Raw genomic sequence first — 20,961 nt, forward strand, 5'->3', positions numbered from 1 at the left:
GTGTATGCCAAGCCAGCAGGAGCATTTGCCAGACAAGAACTGCTTAGAGCTGTGCGAAAGGGTGCTGATGGAACGCAGCGGGCCCTGAAACCTATGGGTTAGTGACGCTATAGAAAAATGCAGATAGATAGATAGATGGAGGCAACGGAGGACTGTGTGGCATGGACGACTGGACAGTGTATCTGCAGCCAGTGTGTAATGGCAAAGCCTGGCAGGTCTCAGAGTTTTCCCCATTAGTGATGGGTTAGTCTGTTGAAGAAATGTGCAGGCTCTTTCCCTCTCTACTGCATTGAGGGCTAGTGGGCTTCAAACTAGGGCTGAGCGAGTCACATGCCAGGCGTCCAGGTATAGGGGTGAAACTAGTGGACTCTGGGCACTCCACTTAAGATGAGGAGGTGCAATGTGCAGGACATTTTCAGGGAGATTGTGTTTACACACAATATGGGCCTTGCCAAAAAGATGTGGAGTGTTTCTACTGGCCTTAAGCATCCTTAAGCCTTCAGTCCGGGTCAACAAGAGGCTTGTATTAGCAACAAAGTGGACAAAGCACACATCATGTGGGAGATGACAGCAAATGGGGGGCTTGAAAGGGAAAGGATCACACCAGCGCACCTGGAAGAAGGCAGATCACAGCATTTATGAGGTCACCTGTTGCTCTGCTAATCCTAGAGACGTCATTGCTAGGGCTGTGATCCAAAGTTGTATTGTTGTGACGTGGGCCGCTAAGAAGCTGCTTGGTTTGGTTTTTGCCGAACATGTACTTTGCTGCTCGTCAGCTCTATGTAGGGAATTTTCAGTTCTTGGATCAAGAAATGCTACCAGGGGAAAGACGAGGGAAGGGGTGCCCTAAACACAGGTAGCTGCCATAGTTCCCTTGGTCACGCAGTACAAAATGACTTTGCGCTGCGAAAATACACTTTGCACGGTTCCATGAATCAGGTGAAAGGTACAGTGAGAAAAATGCAGACGGCTGCGAACTCTCAAAGAGGTTAATAACCACTGAACAGGTTATCATGCCGTGTTCTTTCGAGAGAGGGGTGCCTGCTACCTTTTTTGTATTTTTGGAAGGAACTTGGGGTTGGTCACCCTAAGTGATATAGGGGAACCCAGACGTGGACCCCTTGCTCACTGTGCTTAGAGAGGCACAGCTTCACCTCACTGATGAGGCCCAACAAGGCTGAAACACGTGTATGGGGTTGATTTTGGTACTCTTGTTCAGAGAGGAATTGCCATAGCATTTCGGTGTTGGCTTGCCCATGTGGGCGGGACAAAGACTGATATGCAAATGGATATTTCCCATCTGTGAAAGGTACGGTGAGCAAAAAGCAGATGGCTGCGAACTCTCAAGGAGGTTAATAACCACAGAACAGGTTATCATGCCGTGTTCTTTCGAGAGAGGGGCGCCTGCTACCTTTTTTGTATTTTTGGAAGGAACTTGGGGTTGGTCACCCTAAGTGATCTAGGGGAACCCAGACATGGACCCCGTGCTCACTGTGCTTAGAGAGGCACAGCTTCACCTCACTGATGAGGCCCAACAAGGCTGAAACACGTGTATGGGGTTGATTTTGGTACTCATGTTCCGAAGGGAATTGCCATAGCATTTCGGTGCTGGACCACCCATGTGGGCGGGACAAAGACTGATATGCAAATGGGTATTTCCCATCTGTGAAAGGTACAGTGAGCAAAAAGCAGATGGCTGCGAACTCTCAAAGTGGTTAATAACCACTGAACAGGTTATCATGCTGTTTTCTTTCGAGAGAGGGGCGCCTGCTACCTTTTTTGTATTCCGTGAATCAGGGTTTGCAAAGTCACTTTTCAGCAGTGCAAATTCACTTTGAACCGTGCAAGAAACTCCATGAATCGGGCCCATGGTGTGTTAAGATGATGGCACCAAGAGGTACACTTCTTGTGCCATGGGACCAATGATCAGAACCCATGCTAGCTTGTGCCCACTCAGACCGGTGACCAAAGGAGGCTCACATTCCTTGCTGATAAGGCAGGCTAGCAGTTATGCCCACGATTCTGCAAACACCATGTGGCTGACATCCTGGTTTTTATGTTGATGTATCGAATGACACTTTTTCTTAAAGTGCATTTATAGTCTAAGCCACATGCACATTTTTCTGCTCCGAGCTCCCCTTTTGCTGAAGACTCTCTGCGGGTTTATATGGGGTATTTCACTTACTGTTTAGATTCTTTGATAATTGAAATGCGAATTGCATATAATTCTGTCCATACCCCTACTAAGACCAATACCCTTTCATTTTTCCTCCCTGGGCAGGTTGGCAAAACCGATGTTGGCAGTGCCATTTCTTTTTCGACGTGTGGTATATTGTAGGGAGGGCACGTTTTTCACCCTATTACATAGCGTTTAGTTTCCACTGATTTTTCCATTCATTTACTTTTGCGGAGGTCACTTCAATTATCAACACAAACGCTCATTATCACTCCGGGACACAGGTGGCAGGGAAGTAGGAGAGACCAACCTCTAGACCAACCATTGGCCCAGAGATTAGCGCGCCCTTTCCTTTTCCACTGAGAAAGAAAGAAAGAAAGAAAGAAAGAAAGAAAGAAAGAAAGAAAGAAAGAAAGAAAGAAAGAAAGAAAGAAAGAAAGAAAGAAAGAAAGAAAGAAAGAAAGTCATTTTGTACTTCAAAAATGAATATGCACTGACTTCGATCTGCAAAAATACCCTTTGCACAGTTCCATGAATCAGGGTTTGTGTCGGCAGTGCAAAATCACTTTTCAGCAGTGCAAAGTCACTTTGAACCATGCAAAAAATGCCATGTATCGTGCCCAAAGTCTTTTCTTGGATATGATCACAGATGTTGTGCACAAGGCAGGACAAGCTCTCCTGATATCTAAACTTACCAGAGAGAGCTCTCCTGATATCTAAACTTACCAGATTGAGCTCTCCTGATATCTAAACTTACCAGAGAGAGCTCTCCTGATATCTAAGCTTACTCGAGTGAGCTCTTCTCCTGATATCTAAACTTACCAGTGTGAGCTCTCCTGATATCTAAACTTACCAGAGAGAGCTCTCCTGATATCGAATTTACCAGAGTGAGCTCTCCTGATATCTAACTTACCAGAGTGAGCTCTCTTGATATATAAACTTACCAGAGTGAGCTCACCTGATATCTAAACTTACCAGAGAGAGCTCTCCTGATATCTAACTTACCAGAGTGAGCTCTCTTGATATATAAACTTACCAGAGTGAGCTTTCCTGATATCTAAACTTACCAGATTGAGCTCTCCTGATATCTAAACTTACCAGAAAGAGCTCTCCTGATATCTAAACTTACTGGAGTGAGCTCTTCTCCTGATATCTAAACTTACCAGTGTGAGCTCTCCTGATATGTAAACTTACCAGAGTGAGCTCTCCTGATATCTAATTTACCAGAGTGAGCTCTCCTGATATCTAACTTACCAGAGTGAGCTCTCTTGATATATAAACTTACCAGAGTGAGCTCACCTGATATCTAAACTTACCAGAGAGAGCTCTCCTGATATCTAACTTACCAGAGTGAGCTCTCTTGATATATAAACTTACCAGAGTGAACTCTCCTGATCTCTAAACTTACCAGAGTGAGCTCTTCTCCTGATATCTAAACTTACCAGAGTGAACTCTCCTGATATCTAAAGTTACCAGAGAGAGCTCTCTTGATATATAAACTTACCAGAGTGAGCTCCCCTGATATCTAAACTTACCAGAGAGAGCTCTCCTGATATCTAACTTACCAGAGTGAGCTCTCTTGATATATAAACTTACCAGAGTGAACTCTCCTGATCTCTAAACTTCCCAGAGTGAGCTCTTCTCCTGATATCTAAACTTACCAGAGTGAACTCTCCTGATATCTAAACTTACCAGAGTAAGCTGTGACTGTCAATGGCTCCGGTATTGTTAGGCCTGGCTGACAGCGCTACTTGAGCTTGTGAGCTAGTGCTGTAGCCGGGCCTTGTGCTGCAGGATTCAATGGGACTCTTTATGTGCAGAACAGAATTACTAGTGTTAATTCTGCAATACTCTGTTACTGTTACCCCCTCGAAGTGGAGGCGAATTCGTGAGGACTGCTCAGGGTCAACGTTTGTCTTGGAAGCAAGCAATGGCCTGAGCAAAGCGAGAGACTTTTCAGAGGGCAGCAGCCACTAACCCGCTCTTATGGCCTGGCCCTCTTGGCATATTACTGATATTAGCACTACGGGTGCTGGTGATTTCGAACACAAAAAAAGAGAAAAATGAATACCCAAAAGGTGCAAAGGGACGCCGGATGAGGCTGATAGTGGCATGCACCAACATAGAGGGAGAAGACGTCGATTTTAAGAGCCCTGAGGTGAGTTAATAGAAACATTTTAAAATAAATATGTGAACAGTGCAAAAGTAGTGTTTGGGGGTGGAAGGCTGCAGGCACTGCAGTGGAGGCAGGCCTAGTACAACGGAAGAATGTGGGGGGTATGGGCACAGGCTAAGATAGTGGTCATCGTAGGGTGGAAGGAACGGTTCATCTGATCTTGTCTAAACTTTTTTCGTCAAAGTTGATTTCATCGATTATTTTTTATTTGTTTACAGGAAGATCTTGCTGCAAATATATGCGGGGGGGGGTATCCCTCACAGCCCCCCTTATTCCCATACATTAATAGATTAATAATCCTCCTAAACCCACTCCCCGCATATATTTGCAGCAACATCTGACTAAATAACTTCGATGAATTCTGCACAAAGCGACTCATATCCTCCATCGGGGGTTACTGCACCATGGGAAACACTTATGTGGGCTGTTGGAGAAGGGTGGCTAGGACCTTGGCGACCAATATAGAATGCTGCAGACGGACTAAGCAGAGCAGGGAAGGCATTTATGTAGCGAGGCGATATGTCCAGAGGGGGGTGGGCCCACCTTGTGGGTAATGGCTTGCAGCCAGTGTTCGAAGTGTCCAAAAAGAAGTAGTGGAACTATGTTCCCTGCTGGCCTGCACCCACTCCCCACAAACCCCATCACCACGCCTCCTCCCACACACAATACAAACCCCCAAATTCTTGCACCTGCTGCTGTTTGAGGGAACGTTCAGTGCAGTGCACTGAAAGCGCAAGCTGCAACGTCTTCCTACACTTTTATTTGAAAACGAAACCATTCCGGAGCGTATTCTTTTTAAAATAAAAGTATAGGAGCTGTAAAACGTAATTTGAAAAAGTAGAGGAGCACCGCTCCCGCTCACTTCGACCACTGCCTGCAGCCCAAGTTAAAGGCCTGAGCAAAGCGAGGGTCTCTTAATGAGGGTGGTGGGGCGTTACCCACAGGGTGGGCCCAGCCACTGAGGGGCATATCGCCTTTAGCTCCCGCGTAGCACGCGGGAGCTAATTTTTTTTTTTTAATGGAAACTTCACGGAGAGAAAATACTCTTGCAACATGGCTGCCATAGATTAGGAACTTCGTCCATTTCCATAGTGACCAGAGCGGAGCGGGTGCAGCAGCAGCTGCGGCAGCATGACGTGCTGCCGCTTCAGCGAAAAGGTACGTGGGATTAGGGGAGGGATTTTTTTTTTAAAGCAGGGTTGGGTGAGGGGAAGATGGCGGTGCGGGGGAGCCGGCCATCAGGCGACATAGAATGCAGGCTTTCACTCGTAGTGTCAGTTTGTGTTCCTAGCCACCTGATTGGCTGGCACCCCCACCCAGGGTGCTAATGTTGGTTGTAGCCCACATCTCCTTCATGCTGTCTGGCTCAGCCCTGGAAGTTGGGAACTGCTCTAAGCCTGGCAGGTGCCACAAAAACATACCTCTTTTTTTTTTCTTCTAGGGTTTACCTAAATCTTATTTGATTTTTTTTGTTTTAAAGATAGAATGCATTTGTACTGTTACCTTTATGACTAATATTATTATCATGTGTTAACTAGTACTTCTTGGGTTGATGTCTCCATTTCCAAATGCTGCAATAACATAGCTTCATAGTCTTCGGGAAGGGGCATTATCACAGGATAATCACCTGAGGTCATAAGTTGAGGAGGGGTCATCATCCTAAGCGATAATGACCCCTCCCAAGGTTTATAAGGCCAGTAGCACATGGTAGTAGCAGCAATACATGTTTTTGAGTTCTGGTGGTGATGTAAAAAATTGTACAGTAAGAGTGAGTAAATTAAATAGACAAATTGAGTTAGTCAATTCATTGTGGTTGTACTTGTAGTATTTAAATAACATGGTTGCCTCCATAGGGTAAGCCTTTTCAACTAAAACTTGGTTGAACTGCTACAGGTTTAACATGAACATGCATTAGTTGTCATATCAAGGTAAACATTTTCTATATGACAAAATGAAAGCATTTTCCAACGTTTTAGCTTTCTCTTTGTTGTGTGGTTAATAGCATGTTGCAGCAAAAATAAAGGTCCTTCCATAGAGGAAGATTCTCGTTGAAACGAATCTTGCCTGGAAATTGCATTGTTGCTTCCCAGTGTGCTTCTGAAAAGAGAAAGTTCAGAATGCAGTAAATAACACTAGTTATTGACTGCACTCTAAACATTCTGATTGGCTCATAGGAGGTCAATAACCATCTGCACATGCTAATGGCTGTTATTACTACACAACACACTGGTGCAAAATGTAACCTCGGAAAGAGGAGAGACTTGGTCAGCACTCCTGTGATTCCAGCTCGTGAGTGTAGGTTGTCCACAGATCACTGGAGTAAGTGACGAACTTGCTTGGATATCCCACAGTCTTACAATAATACTGGTGGGAACTCATGACAGAGCAGTGTGGCCCATCCTGGACGCCTCTCTTGGAGTATTGTGTTGAGCTCTGGCAGCAACATGTGGGCAGTCGTGAATAGGTAGGAAGCGCACAACTCCAGAAAGATAAATGCAGACTGGCGACTGCCCTGGGGGGGGAAGTGGGGGCTACAGAACCCCAAGTCCTATTGCAAGGTGTTCATAATTGAATACATAGATAGGTTTTCCTGGTTTTAGGGTTTGTTTTGTCAATTTAATTGATATTTTTTCAGTCTTTTCACATTTTAAAAAAATATGTGTTTTACTGGTGTTTATTTACTTTTTCCATCGAAATAAATAGCAGACAGATGTATTTCAAGGATGACTTAAATATGTTTCTTTTTATTTTTATATTTATAACATGCACATTTCTTTTGCTGCAGTACTGCAGCTTCGCACTTTGCAGGTAAAGGCTTCAGGGGCTCCTTTGCAAGAAAATCCGTAATAACCAGACCTGTGAAATTGGGAGGAGTTTATGGTGATTCCAGACCAGGGGGCATCAGTGGTCCAAGTGGGCGGGAGCAATGGCCCCGTGCTTTTTTAAATTAAGTTTTACTGTTCCGGAACGGGTTTGTTTTAAAATAAAAATGTAGGAAGATGTTGAAACTTGCACTTTCAGTGCACTGCACTGAACTTTACTTTGAACAGCGGGTGCGTGTGTTTGGGGGTTTGTATTGTGCGTGGGGGGACTTGGTGATCAGAGACGTCATTTCACCAAAATGCCAGGGGTAGCAGAAGTGACACCACACAACCATTGACTGCTGATGACATCACAGGAAGTGATGTCATTTGAGCCAACCCCAAAGTGATATCACGGGAAGCGAAGGAACACAACCTTTCGCCCCTTGACAAAACAGGAAGGGGCATCACATAGCATTGTTCCTAAATACACTACGAAAACTATTGTTACAAAATCAGTGTAAAGTGAAATACATTTGTACAAGAATGGATCACCATATGTATCGTTAATATCATTGTGTGTATAGGCCTACATAACCAAATTACTGTCAATACAAGCAGACATCCAAGGCCGAATGATAATTATGTGTTAATATAAAGCACTTACGCATAAGTGCTTCATATAGAACAAATATACATACAATATCACCCAACCTGTGTTGGTACTCATTTATCGACCTCAGAAGGATGAAAGGCTGAGTTGAGTTGTTTAAGAACAGACAAAATCAGGGACTCAGCCCCTGAAGTGCGCCTGAAATAAACCTTCAATGAGTCTATCAGTTATTGTATAGAATTCCAGAAAGACGAATTATTTGTTATTCCAATTCTTTCTTATTTAGGGTCACTGCTACACTAGTGCACACTTCTGTTGTTTTTTTTCTTAAGAGGTCTGAACAGGAAAGCCAGACACTGGCAAACAAAGGGCCACATGGCACTGGCCACAGTCAACCCAGGAACTTACATTTAAAAAAAACCCCAACAAAACATTATTTAATTTTATTTTTAGAGGTAGCAAGGGAGACCTCAGGGGTTGTAGTTGCGACCCCTAACAACCTCCAAATGACGTCCCTGATGGCGATGGGGTTTGTGGAGAGCGGAGGCGGGTCAGTAGGGGCCATAGTTCCGCTACTTCTTTTCATACACTTCGATAACTGGAGGGCATACGACAGGGAAAGAGCAAGCCCGTATCAATGTGCTACGTAATCATGGACGCAGGGTTTTGTTTTTATCACCGGGGCCTAGGGAGAAATAAGTCGCAATGTACCATATAGGGACTTTTATACAATTGGTCTTTCCTAGGGACAGGGGCGGGCCCGGAGCAGCCGTATCCTCGGCGACCCTTGCTCTAAATGTGGGAAAAGCACTGAAGAGGCAATACAATAACATTAAACCTATTCTGCAACATCTCAACTGAATGGGGAGAGCATCTGGAAGTGAGGACTACTGTTCATCGGTTGATTCCCAGCAGTTATTGCCCAGTCAGTACCAAATGGAGAAACATGTGCAATCATCAAAAGACCCCAATTACCTAAATGTGTCCATGGTCAGGTGTTCTGAAACATCCAGTGCCATCCCAACCCCTGCCTTCTGACACCTGTCCTCCGGCATTTCAAATGTGAAACCAAAGCACCGAGGACCTGACAAACCATCACAAGCACCATGGACATGATGGGGGCCCTCTGTTAAAATGGACGAAGCATGCTAAGCAAGAGGGAGCAGTGAAACGGAGTAAACGTGCTGAAGCTTTACTCATGTAGGATTCATGTATTGTAATTGTAATGGGTTATTTATAATGCACTTAATACCCACAGGTTTCTTGGCGCGGACCCGGGGATCGAACCTGTTGCTCCGCGTCATCCTGCTTTCAAGGCGAGCGCGGTGCCCCTGAGCTTTCCTCCCGAGACGCGAGGACGCCACACACTATATCGAGGACACCACACACTAAACTGCGACAAGGTGTTCTTGAGATGTCCACTGCCGCAGGAGCGCCCCTCATCTGGGCCCATAACCAGGGGAGTTGCTAGGTCTAGAAAAGACCCGGGGCTAAGCTGCTGTCGGAACTGTCGGGACTGGGGGCTAGCTAGTCTATTGGTTGTAGCTCCTGAGATTCTATCCGGGGCTACAACCAAAAGATCAGGGGCTATAGCCCACTTGGCCCCCCCTAGCAACGCCCCTGCCCATAACTTTTTCGGCAGGTGTGAACTGTACTGCCAATATTTTTTTTTCATTAAATATATGGACCTACAATTCCCAGAATGCAAAGTGTTTCGATTAGAAGACATTGAAAATGTGCCCTAAAAAATATGTGGCCAAACAGCGTCTGTCTCTGATCTTAGCAGGGAGCCTGCCGGCAGTATGCCTACTTCCCTAAACTGAACCCCAGAGAAACCATTCTAATGCATTGCTCGGAGTCAGGTGTGTAAAATAAACAATTAAGAGGGAAACATGCATTCTGGTGGTGCTTTTATCAGTATTTATAGGTTCCAACTGAAAACCGGAAAACCCAGCTAAGTGTAGGGTACATGTGTTCAGGGTATGAAAGTGACCTTGAAATTGTCTAAAGCACAATAGAAGAGGCTCCTCTCTAGAGGCCTGGGTACTCTGGAGACTAGCAATGGCATGGACGACAAGCTTGATTTTCCATAGGAGACTATGCATTGCCACCACCATGCTTGAAGTCAACTTACTATTTCCTACTCAACAAAAAAGATGGTACAGACAAGATGATGTAAGCTGGTGTTATTCTTGTGTCTCATCTTACACTTGTGCATTTGATCTGCATGTCGACTGCATATTAGCCATGGAGGCTGGTGTCCTGCATATAACAGAAGAGCCCACAACTGCAGACAGTTGCCCTTAGGGATTGACAGGCTTCTTCCATCACCCACACCCTCTCTTCCACTGCAACCCATAGAATACAGCTGAGTCCCACGAATAATTCGGCCCAGCTGTTACATAGCCACTGACACAAGCACGTGTCCTTATGCCTTTGCAATATGTGCTGCATGACTGATAAAGAGTTGCTTTAAACCGTCATATTCTGCTTATCACCGATTTGGCAATAATTGTATGCACGCATTGTACCACGTTGTATGCTCAGACTGCGGTCTTCCAAAGGGCGTTCATCGCCACAATGCTTCGAGTCCATACCAATGGCAATAGGCGCTATACAAATATCAAATAACATAACATATACAGGGCACTATACAGCAAACCATTTAAAAGGTACTGAGTAACACCAGTAAATCATTTTTTCACAGAAAGAGTAGGGAACTCATAGAAAAACCTGTGTAGGTGACAAAGTCATCAAAAGTGATGTCAACGTCCTGGGGCTGGTATAGCGGAGCACCCGGTGTGTCGACTTTCAGGATTGATTATAAATCTTTCTATAAGCGTGTGTCTTACTTGGAGGTCCTGAGTGGATTCTCATTGGAACCAGAGGGTGTGCAGCATCTTCTAGGTCTGAGGTACACTGTGGCAGTGCACACACCCTGGTTTCCAGGCATCAGACCCTAATGGGGGAGCTGGCAAATACTGCTCCCCCAATGAAGGAGAACGTTTAGACTGCAACGCAGAATCGTGCCTTTCGGCACTCAGTTGGACTGGTATTCCACCCCTATTTATGGCACTTACCTAGCGTAGCTATGCAATCACACCCTCCTACAAATGTATGAGACTATAATATCAATATGTTTTATAATGTTAAAAATGTTTTGCTTTGATTACAAAAATACCTAAACTAAGCCCTCTGGGTACAATAGTCAGTTGCCCGCCTTTTCCCCCGCTTCCTACCTCCCTCCCTGTTCCCTTGGCCTCAGCCTTTTCCCATCCCCTGTTCTACCCTAATTAGGCAGTGTGGTTCTTGAAAAATGCACAGACCGGTTCTTTTCTTGAGAGTGGATCGCTCATGAGGTTAACACTCGTTGCTGACGGGGTGAGTCTCCGCCTTGCACATTCGAACCCCGGTAGATCTCACTCTTCTGAGGTCAATAAATTAAGTACCCTTGAATTGGATAGCAGGAATGGAAGGTGTTACATCACTTAGAAGTGGGAGGAGTCTGGCATGAAGTGCTATGCAAACACTTAAATGAAGATGATTTCCCCTTCATTATCAGTGTTAAAGCGGAGCGAGAGTCACCTGTCCTGACACTGTATATTTCCATTGGGAATCAAGTTTCAAAAAATTATGTTTTTTAATTGCTGGTTATTCCCTAACTTATATTACATACTCATGTATTTTTCGTGACACTGAATATTTCCATTGGGTATCAAGGTTTCTTTTTAAATAATTTGCTGTGTATTCCCTATCTTAGAACAGTTACTCATGTATCTTTCGCGACACTGAATATTTCCATTGGGTTTCAAGGTTTAAAAAATATTATTTGCTGGTTATTCCCTATCGTATAATACCTACTCATGTATGTAAATGGTAACACCCAATTTGATTGGGAAGAAAACTGCCCGTATGGACGATTTGATTGAATTGGGTGTTACCGTTTTGTTCGAATCCAAAAATACTGAATATCAGGAGCAGGAGCTGCGGGGGTCTTCCCTGCTCCCCAAATTGAGTATTCAGGGGTGCAGTGGTGTCCCCCACTTCCTTACCATTGGTGGCGGGGGTGAACAAAACAATGAAAGGTCAAAAGGGGGGGGGGCGAGCAATTACACTGCAGGTAGTTCACCCGTGAACAAAAGGGGCCGAGCACCAGAATTCGCTTTACTTCTTACTTTGCGAGCATGTCTGTGGGAACGCACCTCAAGTTGCTGTCAGCCATTTTTCCTCATGTCACCCCCACCCAAAATGAATCCGTCTGGGGCTTCTAGATGCATAGAGCCTCTTACCGCTTTTGATTGTAGTTTTTTTATGGGGGGCAAACTATGCATACAGCCCATTCTTCCCCTTTATTCTTCCCACCGCAACCTCTATTCTGCCATTCCTCATTCCCCCAAAAGCTACTATAGTAAAAGGGGGTAACTTGGGACTCTGACCAGTGGGTTCAGTCACCTGCGGCTAGATGGCAGATATGAAATGGACAGAATTGATAGACCTCTCTGCTAACTCATTGTTTTAAAAATATAAAATTTGGAAGTGATCTATTCAACAAATTGGTATCAGGTAATATTATCCCCACCAATTATACCGCCATATATGATCGTCGGGAACGGCCATAGGCGATATTATTAGTGGGGATAATTTTTGGGGTAAATGGGAGTGGGGATTGCGGGGGTAACCTCCGCTCTCGTTAAAATAATATTGGGGATGCGGGGGTGTCCCCCGCAGGCTCAATGGATTATATTGCCGCAAAAATACGGCACCACTCTTGTATGGCGCTATTTTTGCAGGGATATTAACACGTGGAACCAGCAAATTTATATTCCATGTAAACCAGTTTATTTGTGAATTTTAATCTTGACCTTGACAGCAACCCGCATAAACCTGCCGGGGCCAATACTAATATCCAACTCTGAAAACAAATGGGTCAGCTCCCATGGAGTATGAGTGCCGCAAATCAGAAAGTGCATGGCGGATGCACTGGAAGTACCAACACAACTCTACTTACGCGTGTATCCGAAGGATTGTCCCATACGATGCGCTCAAAGAACGCACGGTAAGCCGAAGACGCACAGGCATTTGTGCCTTAGAAAGTTACCACCGACTGATAGGTTGTGTCGGTACATGGTCTATGTTTGTCTGTCTCTCAGCGCTCTGAGGCCTTCGGGTGTGTGGCGCTCAACAGATATTGAAATAAATAAATAAATGATAGTCACTGTTTAAAAAAATTTAAAAAATAAAAATAATACAAAACAAATTCCTAATACATTTTCGTTAAATATCCTTTGTTGGAAATATGTGCAGAGCTAGCGGGAGAGTTGAAATCAAGGGCAGACTCTCCATTTGTGTTATAAAAAAATATTTCATTTGCCCGAGCCATTCTGCCATGGTTTTCCACAGATATGCCTAGCACGCCACCACACACACGCGCCGCTCTCCATTCCCTAATGCTTCCTTCTAGACATGAAGGTCTGAGCGCCAAGCATAAAAGGAAAAGCAGCCTCCACTTTAAGACCTCCACTTGAGTAGGGGTCATGCAGTCCAACGATCTGAAAAGAGCAAAGACAGACGACAGCGAGTCTGAAGTGGCCGAGCCCCTACAGGAAAATGCTTCAGAAAAGAGGTAGAAAGAGGAAAACAATCGAAGCCAGAGAGAGCGAGGCGGGGCAAGACAGCGAAAGAGGACAAAGAAAGGGAGAATGAAAGAGACTAGGCAGGAGATGTACAGAGAGAAATAGAGTAGCAGGTGCTGTGCGGGAGAGCGAGAGAGGGGGGCAGAGTGACATACAACGAGACCAGGGGCAGGCGTGTACGCTGTGCAAAAATGTGTGGGGAGAAAGAGACAGCGGAAGTTAGCTGGTAAAGTGTACTGACCACCAACTCAGTGACTTGCAGGTCACAGGTCCGAATCTGGACATCTAGTTTCATTTTTCTGAGCTTGATAGCGCTTTAAGTGGCTTCTGTAATCGTAACATTTATTCTTTGAGCTGCTGGGACCATTCAGTTTTTGGCGTGCACTGTGTATGTTTTTATTAAGATGATTTGCTGAGCGCTACTTGGGACGCATGTCCAAAAGTAAGCAACTAAAGTAGTCGGCAGTCCATTCATTGATAGATTTACAACTCACATGTCCAGTACAATGACCACACCTTTGGGAAGAGGATAGATCGCAGAAAGCCGTGAATCATGGCTGCACCTTACACACCACCCTGACACCTGGCTGCTGGGCCTACCACCTCCTGGTGTTGAGGCAGCAGTGTGCTGACTGCTTCCTGCACTGTGAGTAAGAGCTACAGTTATTGAGAGCAGTGATGTACCCAAAACTGTTGTGCCAGAATCGGGGTTGTGCTGTGTAGCAAAAATGAGCGAGGTGGGTTCATTGAGATCTAGGGTGGAGCCTGCGATCCGACTATGTGTAGAGGGTTGCTCTGTATTTCTACCCTTACCCTCATTTATTGTTGGACATGGCATAGAAAGAGGACTCGCAGTGTTTGCATTGGCGGGCAGCCATCTTGAGAAGAGTTTTGTTCAATGGTATTCTAGACGAATCTGACGCCATCAAGCTTAAAGCTGATCTGAGCAACAAACACACAGCTCACCCCCGCCCCCCACTTTACAGGTCTGTGTACTATCCCTGCTTCTCTCTTTCCTCTCCAGCATTTGTGTGTTTGCCCTGTAGCCTTCTGATGCACAGGCTTCCTCTCGTGAACCATGGCCCTCCGTGGTCATATTAAGCCCTCATTTTCTTCCTGATCCACGAAACTCTTAAACTGAACACTGGGTGATAAGAAAACGCAAACCTGGATGGAGGCCTGGCCCTATAAATACCGAAGAGCTGGGGAGACTACCTGGGACCTTTCACTCCCTTGACTTGCCTTCCACTCCGCCGATCCTCCTGAGTACGTGCACCACCACTGAAGTAAAAAGCATAGACACTGGCGTCCATTGTCCTGTGCATTTTAGTCCCTAGTGGTCTGTTTACGGCATTTGCGTCACTTTATAGCGGTTTCAAGGTGTGGCCTTTGCAATTTGGTTGCTAGTTGCCTTTGGAACTGCATTGTGGTTGCTAGTGGGCCAACATACACTGAACCCACCTTCCTAAAACTAGACCCTAACCTCCACCAAAATGCTCCCACCCGTCCCTATAAACCCACTGTATCCCGATACTCCCGATCTCTCCTATGTGACCATGAATAGCTCGGTCTGTACCACCCCTTTACTCTCAAACGCATCCGTGTTCAGCCCTGGCTCCAAATCCTCCTTCCAGAATTCTCATCTGTTGGCTATCTGGCACCCAACCCATTTTTCCAAGACTTAGACCTACTGTCATTATTTTCATCATATCCAGCTTGCTAGAGCCTAAAAGTAGGGGGGTCACTATGTCCACCTGGGGCTGTGGAAGGTTGTACAGGAGGGACTCATGCTGTACACAACGCAAGGCCTCAGGGAGCGTTGGATCTGTGTTTAGTGCAAGGAAAACCACTTCCACTGAGAAACTGACATGTTTACAATTGAACAGCAATATATTATTTTGAATCTACCCCCAGAGCACGTAGGAACCAGTTCTTATTATGGTTGTGTATATGGGTAACATTAAATGTCAATAGTAACTTCCCTACACAGTTCATCACTAAAACAACAAGCATTAACACTTGCAATATAGTGCCTCTTTTTTATGTAATTTAAGTGTGTTACGGAGTTGGGTAGAGCACTACTATGTGTAGATCGCTGCGCTGAACATTGTAATAAGTTAGTAGATCCTGCTGCCTGTGAGGGGTTCTTAAAAGACAGTACTCTTGTGTCTGGGCGAGGTTTCGAGTGGGTTTGGGTGAGTCACTCGGGCGCTGGCGCAGACATCTTGTTGTTGACTGTGTAATTTGGTCTGGACTCTTAAGAATAAATGAGAAATCTCGTCACTTCATGTTTAGGGGGATTTATTTACACACTTAAGCTGGCACTTGTTTCGACCCAACATGGGTCTTTTTCAAGGCATTTGTGGTGAGCACATAGATATAAGGTGGTGGTGAGCTCAGCAAGGGGCTCTGACTGTTTAACCTGAATGGCCAGTAGGGCCTCTCCATAAAGATGGGCGGTCACGGCTAACGGTTAATTAAGCAACTTTTTCACACTATTTTCAAATCAAAACGTTCAAAATATTGAAAACAATCCATTTCATTCTAAGTATTTAAAAAACTAAGGAAAAGGTGAAAGAAGAAAATAAACAGATCATTCAATAACAATCAAATGACTCCATCTAAAACTAGCAATGAATCTAAATGAATGTATCACCCAATTCACTATTATTAATTGTACAACAATTATTTACCATAAAGATTAACTAAGTAGCTTTTTATCAAGTTGATTTAATATTTTAACAATTTTATACCATCTGCCGCATTGAATGTTTGGTGGTCTCCCACCGGTAAATCTGGCAGGATACCACCAAACAGCATTACCGTTACTGGTCTGCTGGAATTACCGGCAGATTACAAGTCCTGATAACGGTGGGTATTCCCCATTTCAGGAGTCCCACAGGACTCCATGGGACTAATTGCTGGTATTACCAGCACTGGTAAGAGCAGTGCTAGTAATACTGGAATTTGTTGGTGGCGGGGTGCTAGAATTACCAGCAGCTTGGAGCTGTAGGTAAATCCGGCCACCCCACCACCAAACTTGGAGTGTGACGGTGCGGTGACATGCTGGTATGCAGTAATATTGGCACGTTATTACTGCACTGGCACACGCATAATGAGGCCCTGTAAGTTAATAATGGCAAGACTAAGGGCCTCATTACAAGGTCGGCAGTAACCCACCGGTGTTACCGGTGGGTGGACGCCAACCTCATAACACTGTTTCCGCCACCTGATATCCCAGTGCCACTGGGATATTACAAGTCCTGTCGGCACGGGATGTCAGCTAGTAGTAAGTCCCCATTCCCGTGGAGTTCTGTAGGACTCCACGGGAATGGAGATACGGAAGCACCAGCACCCTTGCTAATGGTACCGGTGCTTCTGTGAAAACCATGCCTGCAGGGGCCGGTGCTCGGGGCAGGTCAGATCTGCTGGGAGCACCGGCCCCTGCAGGCATTCTCGTAGTTTGATGGTCCGGAAAGGGTGCTGGTACGTTGCTACTGGCACCCTTATTTCCAGACTGACAGGCGTGTAATAAAACCCTAAATGCGACAGATATACCCTGCAAACATCTTCGCCAAAAACCGTCAGTAATAAGTCGCTCCATAGTATTGAGCTGTTTAACAAAATAAAATTCATAAAAATATATCAAGTTTCTACATGATGTCAGCAAATGCCTGCTTGTTTTAGATTGCTGATGAATGCTTGCACAATCTACAGCAATGCTCAGCCGCAGGTATTTTGTTGTTCTTCCTAATACTTCCATATTAGGAAGTACATTAAACCTGAGCATCATAAAGGTTTCACAGTATTTAGGCGAAGGACATTTTAAAATATATGCTTATGGCTGCATCCCTACAATAATCAATGCTCATAGTTGTAGTTACAAGTCCAGACCTGTACACGAGCTTTAGCCTTTAATGATTTATGAAGGACTACAAATGACTCAGACCAATCTAGCATCTGATCAATGATCTTGAATAATTGCACATTTGCGTCAGCAAACAGTACAGCTATTCTGTTATTCCCTGTTTTTAAAGCATTACCCAATAGTGCCTCTTAATACTCAAATAGAAACACACCAAGGATGCTCTTACTCTGCTAAGCACTTACGTATATTTGTTCTCTTGTAGAAATAATATATGAACATTAAACATAGTATAGTCAAACAGTGTGCAGTTCCCAATGTTAGCAACAATATAATGGCATAGAGTCCTAGCAGCCTACTCTTTTCCTATTCACTTCTAGAAATTTAAAACCTACAACCTATCAACAATTTGTATAGCCATCTAAAATATGGTACAGTAAAACTTATAAATATACTCACAGTAATGCTGTCAGGATTGGCGAGCAAGTAAACAGGTGAGATTATCATAACCACTATAAACCCATTAAATGGAATGGGCTCAAAACTCTTTCAAAAGTCCATGTTTTTGAAGGGCAGTTAACTAAAAACAATCTTAAGCCATGGGTTAACAATTGCAAGTTAAACCACTGAAACTTTCACACGCTATTTTATTGTTATAAAAACATCAGTAATTCGCCACAGGTTGGTTCTTCCTTGATATAACATATAACAGATGTGAATGTTAAATGAACAATTTAATTATGTAATAACCAGAATTAGAATTTTACTTATTATGCCATAATTTAGAAACAAGAATGGCGCATTACAACTGAGTCACGTAATCAGGACTGGCAAGTGTTTATCCTTAATAAAATATTTACAATAGGTTCAACATGCTTTAGTAATAGTTTGAGGAAAAACATATTCAAGGAAAAATACAGTCTTCTAGGCTGTTGATATACCACACTGCAATTTAATTTGCCCTAAGCTAAAGTAGGAATTAAATATCAACATCTCCTGTATTTCTCATTTCCATTCACTAGTACATTTGTGGGTTCACGTATCCTGGTCAGAGAAATGCAAACAGGAGCAGAGGTTTCTGTATGCAGTTTGCCCAGCCTGACCACACCCCTAGCTCAGTGCTTTCCCATGCTCTAGATAATAGGTGAAAGCTAATTTATCACAAATAAATCATGATCCTCAGTGTTTATGCAGAACTTCGGAAATAATAAAATGGGCAAACGAGGCTCAATTTAGCCCCAAAATATAAAAGCTAGCAAAAAATTGGAATTTCAAAGAAACTTCCAAGTGCCAATTTTAGGCCTGCAAGCAGATTTACTCTGTTATGGTAAATGATTCAGAATAATGTGATGACCCCAATGGAGTCATCCCAGATTCCTCGACAGTGATCTCCTCCCATGTAGCCAGGAGACGGCAGCCACTACCTGATCCTGAGGGCGGCTATATGAGAGAGGATCACATGGGAGGAGACAACTACCAGGGAGATGTCATGACTACATTGGACGAAATGCAGTATCTGTCCCATTCCCATGAGGAAGACCCTCTAATACCCAAGACCGTAATGTCCTATTGGCAGTTGCTTGTTTCCCCTTGTAGGGGAAGAGAAGAAACCTCTTCTCCATATTTTGGTCAAACCCCCACCTTTGACCTAAATATACAAAGCTCCTATACCCCCCTTGTTTCTGATGCACCTTCATGTAAAACCACAAAAAAACAAAAAAAAACGATGTGACACTATGAGTCCAATGACACCTACGGACTCTAACTCCCATAATCACCTAAATACTGAGACGAGGAGGATGAAGGAGTTTGTACAAGGTGTCAAGAACTTGAAGCACAACATGCAATCTAGTTGTTTTTCAGAATCACCTGTGCGCGGGACATTTAAACACTGGCAACCACACTACGGAGCACAGCAGTACAGGAGAAAACATCGGCTGGAATGCAGAGGCTTGTCAGCACAAGAAACGTTTACCGGTATGGTGAAGCGAAGGAGACCACTGAGATCGAAGGAAAAAGCGCAAGCTGGAAGTGCTGTGGAGATGTTGGGAACCGCAAGAGAGTTCCTGGGTGTTCAGCAACTCGAAGAGACAGCATTCCTCATACCGGGACCTGAAGGGAAGCAGGTGTGTGACCGCAGAGCAGCAAAGGAAGCCAGAAGGACATCTGCATACTCCAAAGTGGAAAGCGAGGGAAAGAGCATCACAGCAGAGGCACAATCCAGTACGGAGACACTGGAGAGAACCAGTGAGTCAGCCTGAAACCAGTTGGGACCCCGGGGCATTCCAGCGACCGTGCCAACGTCAATTTGAATGTGATACCATTGCTAAGACCACAAGAAGATTGTTTGAATGCAGAAAAGGCAAAGTACAGATTCAACCCCCAGTGAACTACAGATGCATGAGATGCAAGTTAGGGGAAAATTCTGAGCGAACATTACCGCAGATGTATACACCAAACCAAGAGCAACACATACAATTTTGGTGATACAAGGAAACTGTGAAACACATAAAATGTCCTGGCAAAGGAATGATACCGGGCAACTGGAATGCATAAGAAGTCCTGGCAGGGGAATATAAGAGGCAGTGAAATCACAATAGAAGTCCTGGCAGGAGAGGATGCCAGGCAGTTGAAATCACAATAGAAGTCCTGGCAGGTGAGGATACCAGGCAGTTGAAATCACAGTAGAAGTCCTGGCAGGTGAGGATACCAGGCAGTTGAAATCACAATAGAAGTCCTGGCAGGTGAGGATACCAGGCAGTTGAAATCACAATAGAAGTCCTGGCAGGAGAGGATGCCAGGCAGTTGAAATCACAGTAGAAGTCCTGGCAGTAGAGTATACTAGACAGTTGAAATTGAATAACAAATACTAGCAGGAGAGTATACCACAAAGTTGGAATTGCACAACGAGTCCTGGCAGGGAGTAGTATACCATGCAATATGCAAAGATACCAGAGATAATAAAGGACAGTGTTTTCTGAACACAGAGGAGAAACTTATGTTAAAGAAACACTGTCACATAACTTATTGTCTAAACAGGAACCCTGCGAATCCAGGAGAAACACCAAGGGAGTGTTGGTAAAAGAAACGTGTGTTAAAAAAAAGACTGTTACTGAACTTGTTGCGGAAACAGGAGCCTTGTAAATCAAGGAGAGACACAAAGGAACTATCAGTAAAAGGGACACTTGCCATCCTACTTAAGACTCCAGGGAAGGGAAACATCGTCTGGACCCAAGGTCATTCACCTTGGAGAACCTTTCTGTTGGACCTATTATTATTTTAAGTTGTGAGCACTTTTTTGCCAATATCAAGGCGAAGACATTTCCTTGCACATTTAATTGTTTTGTTTATAGTGTGAGGGTCAGGATAAGACATTTTGGACACAAGGATGACTTTTCAGTTTATCGACATCCTGACACAGACAGATCCTTAGTTTTGTTTTTTTACGTAGGGAAACTCCTCTTCGGAATAGGGTCAGAGAAGCATTTTCCCAAACCATTTTTCATTTAATAAAAGCCTTTAGCCACAACATGACAACCGTGGGTCCGGCTCTCATTGCTGACTCCTCACAATAAACTGCTTGCTTCCTTTTGAACGAAGCCAGTCAGGAGTCTATCCATACCTGTGGATCAGCTCTGTCATGCATACAATCTGCTCACCAGGATAATTTACAAACTCATGTCTTAGCTCTGAGCTG

At 44.4% G+C, this 20,961-nt stretch overlaps 1 protein-coding gene across 2 annotated transcripts in view; it reads right to left on the minus strand.

Moving 5' to 3' along the window:
• Positions 1-20,961, minus strand: part of TSHR (thyroid stimulating hormone receptor) — a 672,050-nt gene that overhangs the window by 469,755 nt on the left and 181,334 nt on the right. The gene's annotated exons all lie outside the window — the stretch shown is intronic.

This window comes from Ambystoma mexicanum, chromosome 14 (genome assembly GCF_040938575.1).
Source record: "Ambystoma mexicanum isolate Mex_15411 chromosome 14, UKY_AmexF1_1, whole genome shotgun sequence".
NCBI classification, from domain to species: domain Eukaryota; kingdom Metazoa; phylum Chordata; class Amphibia; order Caudata; family Ambystomatidae; genus Ambystoma; species Ambystoma mexicanum.